Here is a 9,447-nt window from a genome sequence, read left to right on the forward strand (position 1 = left end):
CCGTTAGGAGTCTGCAGCAGTCACGAGAATATCGTACTTATTTTCGCTTTTTCCATTTCCAATTCTAAATTTTTCCAATGTCTCAAATTATTTCCATAATGGGTACCCCCACACACACACACACTTCGTATTTGCCTTGAAGATCAAACTTCACAAGATGCTTGGAGATCTCTTTACTGTTCCATGAAACTGAAGTAAACAGCCTTATCAGGGAACATTGCTATCATCACTGAAGTGCTTCTCTCCCAGTGAGATGAGACTTATGGCCCCTGGAAAGAGATCATAGAGCTGGTACCCTGGGGATTTCTGATCATGGGCAGCTGATCCTGGTGGGCCAGGATTTTTTGGCCAAAAAGTCTGTTCTATCACGAATCAGTCCCTCCTTCCCAGATGTGTCAGGCAAGAAACCTGCCAGATGCTTGAAATTTCAATACCGGCTGCCCGATTCTGGGCCGAACTGAGAATTTTAAGTCTGATTTCTAAAAAGGCAAAGGAGGAAGCAAGAGTGACATTTCCCTAAAGCTGTCCACCATGATGTCTGCGGCAGCTTTATCTACAATAGAAAAGAGTTTCCAGTGTTAAGAGCAGGGCTCTGAAAAGCATAGTATGCTCACTTAGATGGCACGTTCTTCAGTCACTAAAATCAAATGAATATGCTATCTGAAAGAGAAACAAACTTATGAGATGCTATGTTTAAAAATCGTATGCATTACCATTGCCACAAAGAAAACACCTCTGCATGAGGACAAAGATTGGAAGGTATGGAGTAGGAAGGAAAATAAGGGTTGCTAGTTTTTTCTATAAAATTTTCATTTAAAGTGTTACCTTACTCCGAACACACACACACACTCAAAGAAGTTTTCTGTAATTAAAATTTGCTTCGTGTTTCTTGTCCTTGCCGGGAGCACTGTTTTTGTGTGGCTTTACATACTCAGACATTGGACCCTGGGACAACGCAGAGGGAAAAAATCCAGCCGCCCCGAGGGACCTGGGTGGCCGAGCCTGCACTGAGTTGCCTGTCTGCAGTGCAATCCAGAACAGCCCTGCACCAAATGCACCGCACCATTGCCTAAAACCAAGCCCACCGGGCAAAGGCATTTCCCCAACTGCTGCTGATTTTTGTGACTTTGAAAGAATTCAACAGAAGGTGGCATGGGTGCTGGACTGCCGTTAGCAATTCACGTCCGTATCAGTGAAATGCTCTGAAAATTTAATAACGTGAAGTTAAAACAGTTCTGTCATTTGGTCCATCCTGCCACTCATGGCAGTCATGCCAAGGCTAGTGTAAGGCATCCTCACCCCCGGATGGCGCTGGGATGCGCACTGCCCAAGACCTGCATCTCTCTATCCCAACTAGACAGTCCAGTTCCTGCAGGAGAAGGAACTGCACAAGGTCTATTCACACGTCTTCCCAGCGTCCAGAGTGTCATCTGTGCTCAATTAACACGCCTTCAGCACCACTGATCTGGGACAGGGCAAGGGTTCCCTACCTGGATGGCAGTTTCCTGTCTTCATACCTCATCCTCTATTTTGAGAAGATGACTACTCCAATCAGGAAGTTCATTGAAAGAATCAGTCAAAACTTCTTGCTCGTTTCCGTGGAAGAGCAGGTCCTCAGCTTGGTTCCGCAGAGCATCTGGCATGCGTCATACTCCTTGACGGGTCAATAACAGGATGAATCACAGAACTCTAAATGCAGCTGCCAATGTTGCAAAGTGACCCAGTTGCCAGTGCATTTGAGGGAGCCGGGTCTACAACTACAGCCCTTCTCTGAATCTGACAATTGTTTAAAAGGATGAAAGGATGCAAATGACCAAATTCAGAACCATGAATGGCCCAGGATAAAGCCCTCCACTTGCATGCTGTATTTCTACTGGCTACCCAGACTGTTTGGGGAATAATTTACTTTTAATGGTGGCCCAAATTATCTTCCCTGATTCAGGAAGTCTCCACCTTCACCAGTCAGAAGCTGGCAGCTCTTGGGAACCATAAAGTGTATTGAACAGTTTCTAGTTCTTACTTTGTTCCTGTTGGCTGTGTGACCCTAGGTGAGTTCCCAACCTCTCTGAAACTGTTTCTTCCTGCATACGTTAAGTGATTAAACAAAATTATTAAGCCTGGAGTCCTGTAAATCTCTTTGCTATTGCCAAGTGTGATCAACCAGCGTGTTTCCAGCACTCAGGTTTCAAATCTGAAAGTCTGACACACAGAAGATACTTTGAGATCAGAGGTCAATAAGACTGACTTCAAACACCCTGTGGTAAAGATGTGATCTTCCTGTCAACGCATTCTGCATTCAAAAGGCAGGGTGTGTTTCTGGAAATTTATTGTGATAGACTTGGGAAATTATAATTTAGATTGAATCTCTTGCAAATCATTGCTTCTGAGACGTTGTTGCCAACTTTCATAATTTTATTTCTCTTATATCCCAGGTACACTCATTCATACTACACATCTGTGAGAATATATATGACACACTTCTCTTATATTTTCCCCACAACCTGAAGCTTAAACGCCTATGGGAAATCAGCAGGCATCATTTTCATAGGTCCCAAACAGCGAGCATTTCCTGTTAAATAAAGTTGGTGATCGGATTTATTCTATTAACTAAACCAATTCCTTTTCAGTTGCAGAGAAAATTCTGTCTGGTGTCCCAGCTGTCTTTGTGGCACTGGTGGCCCTTTTCTGACCACATCACAGTGGCCCCTGCCAGCGTCCTTGCCAATTAAGAAGATGCAATTTGATGACAGTGTCACCCTCTTCCGTGCTGTCAGCTGAAAGGGATGGAGGCTTCAGTCTGACAGACAGAACTAGGCCTTCTCACACTTACTAATGACTTGAGTTAGAAGGGCATGCATTCTTTGTCATTTTACTTGGTTTGCTATAGAGCTATAATATTTAAAATCTTGTTTATAAAATCATGCAGTGATAAATGAAGGGGACATTACAAACCACTCTCAGCAGACAGAATCGTGGACAAGAGGTACAGGTGTGTGTTCTGTTTTGGGAAGGAAATTATTAACTCCCTAGGTCTATGGACTTGCTCCATTTTAAACATGTATTTGTTTAATGAATAGGTGGTGTAAGTGTGTGTATAAAACTCATAGGGTCCAAAGGGTACCTAGGGTACAGCAAAAAGTACCAGTCCAGCTGAGCACAGCTCTTACCCAGATGCAGCACGCAATTTCCTAAAACTGGTCCCCAGCCAATTAGATGACCTCTCTAATTACCAATTTCTGGTGTATCCTATGGCTTATTTTATAGTTAAGGAAAATGGGACTCAGAATAGCAAAATGATTAATCCAAAGTCACTCGGTGACTGTAGCCGGACTGGGACCCGCGCCTCCCCTCCTCCTCTGGAACACATCGGCACCCACAACACGCAGCTGTCCGCAAGCCCCGGGGCAAACTAAAGACCTTCTTTTCTTAAAAGGCAAACCAGAAGTTTCTAGTAAAACAGAAGGCTAAGGGGAACATTCAAAGTGCTTTTATTTGGCTGAATGTTCAATAAAAGGCACAAGATGTCAATTCTGAAGAAGAAGTGTAGGAAATTTGTTCTAATGGCCTCAGTTGACAGATGAGGAAATGGAGGCTCTAACAGGGAAATAGTTGTCCATCAAGTTCACGTTGAGCGGGACGCTTTTCACGAATTCTGAGCAGTGCTCTTGACTTTGCAAATGCAGTCCCTGTTCCCTGCACCCCAGCCCAGTCGTGGGTTCTTGGTTCCCCTGGCTTGGTTCCTCTGGGGCATTCTGGCTAAGTTATATTGGAAAACATAGGAGCGCATTGATTTCCTATAATGGTTTTATCCATAGTAACTTGTGAAGACATCTTTTGGCTAGAGGATTTGGCATCGAATACCTGTAAGCCTTGAACTGAGAAGGGCTGTTCCAAAGCGCTGCCTCCCAGTCGTGAACAAACACACCTTTGCGCCTCCAGAAATGCCTTTTTCTGCACCTGCAGATTGTAACTCCTTGACCCCTTTCTCATGAACAGAAGCATCATGTAGTTGGAAACGGGTTGCTAGGCATTAGGAATATCTTGTTGTAATGCAAGTTATAGGCTTCAGGAAAAAAAAGCAATCACAGAATCAACCTTCGGAGAGAAATTATGTACTAACATGGGAATCTATGTGAAGTCAAGCTTTCTCCTATCTTTCTAATTTAGGTTATATTAGAACAATGTAATTACAGAGACCCAAAGGGAGACCGAGGGCAAGATGAAACTATAAATACAGTGAAGCCGTGGACCCTCGTTCCCTGCCCTAGGGAAGATGCTAAGCTTTAAAAAAAAAATGCCCCTACATGTAGTACTTCTACTGTCCTTTCTCTTCTGCATCTCACAACAAATCGAGGAGGCAGGAATTCTCACCACTTCCATATTAAAGCTGAGAAAAATCAAAGCCCAGAGAGGTCAAGTGACTTATCCAAAGTCACACAGCAAAGAAATGACAACCCCAGAATTAAATGCAGAGTGTTTGGCTTCAGGTCCCATTCTTTCTGAGTGCCACCCCCACCCCTAATTTGTCTTTTCACTCCTTCTCCAGCTCCTTGGTTGAGTGTTTTCCTCCTCACACTCACTGAAAATTAGGCATCTTTGAAGTTTCTCACCTAGCCTCACTTCTCTTTTCTCTTTTCAAATGATTTTGTTTACAATCTTTCTTATAGTTTCAAACAGCACCTCTTGGCAGATGCCCTGTCACTCCCACCACCCTAAATCAGTGTCTTAAACTCAAAGCCCTCCTCTGCACCCATCTGGTAGATTCTGTGCGTCTCTGAAAAGATTCGGGGGGGGGGGGTCACACTTCGGGTGGGAGCCTTCAGAAGCAGAAGGTGAGACCAGCCTGGCAGAGGACCTGAGGCTCCAGTCCTGCGATTAGGGTCGTGGACCAGACCTGCACACAGGAGGCTCCACGGGATGACGTGTCCAGAGACGGATGCCACACACAGGCCGTCCTGCAGGAAAGGGGACAATGGGGAACCCTTTCCCCTGTTGCAGCTTTGAAGGTCATGACATTGAGGAGCAAATAATGACAACTCCCAATTTTACAGTCCTTTGCCGTTTTACAGGTGATTTTTATAACCGTGATCTTATTTGGTCTTTATTTGTAAAGTAAAAAGGGTAGAACCTAGTACTTTCAGGCCTAAACTGAGAAACTGAGGCTTCAAGGTACTGAATGCCTTGCCCCACGTCTCCCGGTTAGTACAGGGCATTCCGGAGGGCTGAGCAAACCCAGTCTGGTTCCCCACCCATGACGGCCAGCTTCCTCGCCCCTGTAATTCCTCTATTCTTCGTGTGGTTCCATTAGGCAGATACTGTAAATCCTTAATGGACTGCCTGTCGGCTACAGGAAAAAGCAGGGGTCAGCAACCTTTTTCCGTAAAGGACCAGATAGTAAATATTTAAGGCTTTGCAGACCACAGAGTCTGTGACACTATTCAGCTCTGTTGTTTCAGCCTGGGAGCAACTATCAACAATACGCAAACGAGCAAGGAGGCTCCAATAAAACTTTATTTACAAAAAAGAGGCGACAAGCCATATTTGGCGTGCAGACGGTAGCTCGCCAAACTCTGGCCTAAAATCCTGCAAGACAATATTTGCATCATCAAGATCTGCCTCAGGGTCAGCCCCATCTTCCCTTGTTGCCTCCAGACCAATAACCAAGGCTAGAACAGGAAAACAGGGCTCTTCCTTCGGGAAGAAACAGTGTGCAAACTCAAGACATTTCAAGACCTGGCTTATATGTGCTGGTAGGAACTGCGGGGGGCACATGGCCTGGGACCTTGGGCAGGGAGACGGGGTGAGGAAAACATAAGGCTGCAGTGGAGTGAATTTGTCGGCGTAGAGGCACCATCCGTGATGCAGGGCTGACTGCGCTGCTGAGACCTCGTGGGACCCGTTGAACTTGCGGCTGAGATGTCTCCTCGGAGCTTTGACCCAACAATAGCCTTCAGTAAATGAAGCACAGATTCTCGGTCTGCCTGGGAAGGACACAGGGGAAAGGTCAGAGGAGTCCGGGAGTTGGGAGTAAGGACCAGCTGTGGAAGACCAGAGAATCTATCCCCTGATGACTTCCCTGGAAAGGTGCAGAAGGCGATAAAAATCCACTGATGGCAGAGACCTCTGCATCTTTGAGAAGATGCTCAGTGGCCACTGTGTTCTGGCGGCCTCGACTGGCAGTATAAAATTCTACAGTAGAACTAGGCAGTGGAGGTGACCGTCATAGTAAATAGTAAATGGAGGTGACAGAATTGCCACACAGTAAGGATTGTGTGGTCAGGGGTGAGATAAGGGCTTCCCCCAGTCCTTCTCCAAAGGGACTGGTGCCTATTTACCGGAGTAATCCTGCGTGTGGACTCTCTATACGGTGTCTGGGCTAACACGGATGCCAAGGGACCCAACATGCCATGAAGAGTCCCCACCCTCCCAGCTGGACTGAGTTGGAGCCCGGCCCCAGGTTCTCTCCCAGTGGATGCGTTGTCCCCACAGAGCCACCCTGCAGTTATTTTCCTGCTTGCAAGTACATAATTCTGCTTCATAGCTGGCAGAGCCTCTCATTCATTCCCTGACCCGGGGAGGAGAAGATAAAGTAAGAAGGGCAAGCAGGAGCCCCCGAAACGGCCCCTCCCTCACCCCACCCTAGACAGTGAATTAGAAGCCACATCACCTCCTGGGTGGAATGGCAAACAATGGGGCCACCGTCAAAGGTTTCATGGACGCAAAGGTGGTGGTCTGCATCATGGCTCTGTTATTCGGTTCATCCAAGTGTCTTCCACAAAGTCTAGAAGGATGTGGTAGGTGCTGGCGGACTCCTGTGAACCAAGAAAATGATAACCCCGAGTGCAGCCGCTGCGCTGGATGTGATATCTTTACCGTAAGAGATAAACACAGCCGCAGGCCTTGGCGATGCGGCTACTGATCTGGAAAATATGTTCTTTTCCAACCCCATCAGGAAAGAGAATAAAAGGCAGCTCACCTTTACGTGGGAAGGATGAGAGGGCACATTCACCGCCTTGCTCGGGGCTGGGACAACGCTCCTGCGCTCTGTCATGGGGCAGCCCACGGAGATCCTGGCTGTTCTGACATTCACGAAACATCATGATGGCCCGCCGCACGGCAGACATCGCACTCACTGGGCCTGATGAGCAGCAAGTGGTACCTATTCTAGATGCTCTATTAAAACAAGCACTGCCAGATACGGGAGATAAAATTTGTGGAAATTCAGAGGCTGGTCACACAGGTGAACTTCCCAGGCATTTAGTGGTCTGAGCCTTGCAAGGATATACCATTTAAGGTAGGTGGCTGCCCCTCACACCCCCTGCCACTAAGAATGATGTTTAGTAGGCTTTTGGGGACTTTGAAAGCAGCATATACAGCCCTTGGGAGAATTACTCCAACCATTTATCAGGCACACTGGAAGGCTTCCAGTTTTGAGCAGGACAGGAGTGAGAGAAGGTGCTCCAGCAAGCCCAAGTCTGCACTGACACCACCTTGGACTGAACCCCCCATCGCTCAGGCCATAAGCCTGGGAGATCCAGCTAAGCTAGGAGAGTCTGTGGTGAGTAAGGACGCTCTGTGGATTCTCTGGCAGGCCTGACAGGAGGGTTGTGGCTCAGACCCCTCGAGTTCTAGACCAAGGCCACCCTATCTGCAGCAGGAAGCCACTTGCCACTGGAAAAGCATTGCTGTCATGCGGCTGGACGTGCCGGCATTTCTGACCATGGGATTCCAAGTGACTGTGGGATTAGAGCTGAGTGACCGTGAGCTGGTATTTGTGGCTGCACTGAGTCATAATGGAAGTCATATATTCAGAATCGAGTCCAAACAGGTTCAGAGGTGGCCTCAAAGGGAGGCCCAAGTCCCCAGTCCCCCTGCTTTGGTGCACCAGCGCCCCCTCCTCAACTTAAACCCACGGCCCATGGCAGGGAGCCGCGGAGGTTACCTGATTAACTAAGAGAGGAAGATAAACTTGGGCCTAGTTTGTTAGTGGACTGGCTCACTGATCTCGGCGCTAACCAAACACAGGAATGCTGTCACCCACACCCCCGCTCAGGGGCGGTGCTGACGGGCATCTGTGAAGGCACTTCCTCCCCAGGGAGCAGAGCTGAGCACGCTGCTCTTGGCCAACAACTTTGCATAGAGAAGAGTGGGCTGAAGTAAGAATACACATAAATTCCGGTTGGTGGCAAATGGCTTGGCTGATTGGTCAGGAGTCAGGGAGGAGCAAGCTTGGGATGTCAGAGGTCAGAAGGACTGAGGGAGAGACCTGAGGACAGACCTATCAGAAGAGCACAGAACGTACAGGATTTCTGTCACACGAATGGCCGCGTCACAGGTCACACGGATGCCCGCAATGCGGAGGAGGCATTCAACTACCTGCCGTGGGGACGAGACACTTTATTCTGTGCATGGAAGCTAGGTTCTCTCTTCAGCCAGCCCAGGGCTAAGTCTAATCGCACTTTTGTCACCTTCGCGCTGTTTGGACCTAGGAAGTCACTCAGCTTTCCTACACCTTGGTTTAGCTTTTTGGGAAAACGGAGTGTGATAATGCTTACCTTAGCAGGCTTAGTGGGCTGGCTTAAGGAGTAGAAGCAGTGTTCAGTATCTTGGAATTGATATAATGGAAGAGAACCTGAAAAAGCATATGTGTGTGTGTGTGTGTGTGTGTGTGTATACACACATATATAACTAAATCACTATGCTGTATATCTGAAACTAACACAACGTTGTAAATCAACTACACTTTAATAACAATAAATTAATTAATTAAAAAATTTTTTTGGAAAAGAGTAGAAACAATGAGTGTATGACACGGGCTTGTACACATCTGCTTGCCACAGGCCAAATGTTATTAATAACGAAAGTTTGTTACACTGTGACAGAAGATCAGAAATAGAAGGGTCTTTTGACATCAAATCATCCAACTCCCTTATTTTACAGAAGAAACGGTGACAACACTGGGATGAGAACATGGGTCTCCAGATGTCCTATTCATTGCTCATTAAATGAGATAATATAAGCAAAATGATATTGAAATGACAACACTGTGAAGTATTGTCATTGTCACTCCCTCTCCCATTTGCCTGTCTCTCGAGCATGCCTCGTAGTAGACATTCTAGTGGTAATGATAATTAGGTAGTTCTCATCAGTTCTGGACCCTGGACATTATTTTTGCATTGTTCATTGAACCAGTAAATATTTATCAAATGCCCTTATGTGTCAAGAAATGTTGTAAGTCTTGGAAACTTGAAGATGAACAAGATAGTCTGTAACCTTGCCTTCATGTCCCTTCAATTTCGTAGGGGAGGTGGACAAGAAATAACTAAATATGGTAATGGGTGAAATGATTACAGACGGTCAGAGAGGCTGGGAAGAAAATAAACAGATGTTTCAATAAAGAACAACAGAGTGACTTACTTGGGTGAGGTGGTAAAGGAGGGCCTCTTC

This window comes from Vicugna pacos, chromosome 27 (genome assembly GCF_048564905.1).
Source record: "Vicugna pacos chromosome 27, VicPac4, whole genome shotgun sequence".
NCBI lineage: Eukaryota > Metazoa > Chordata > Mammalia > Artiodactyla > Camelidae > Vicugna > Vicugna pacos.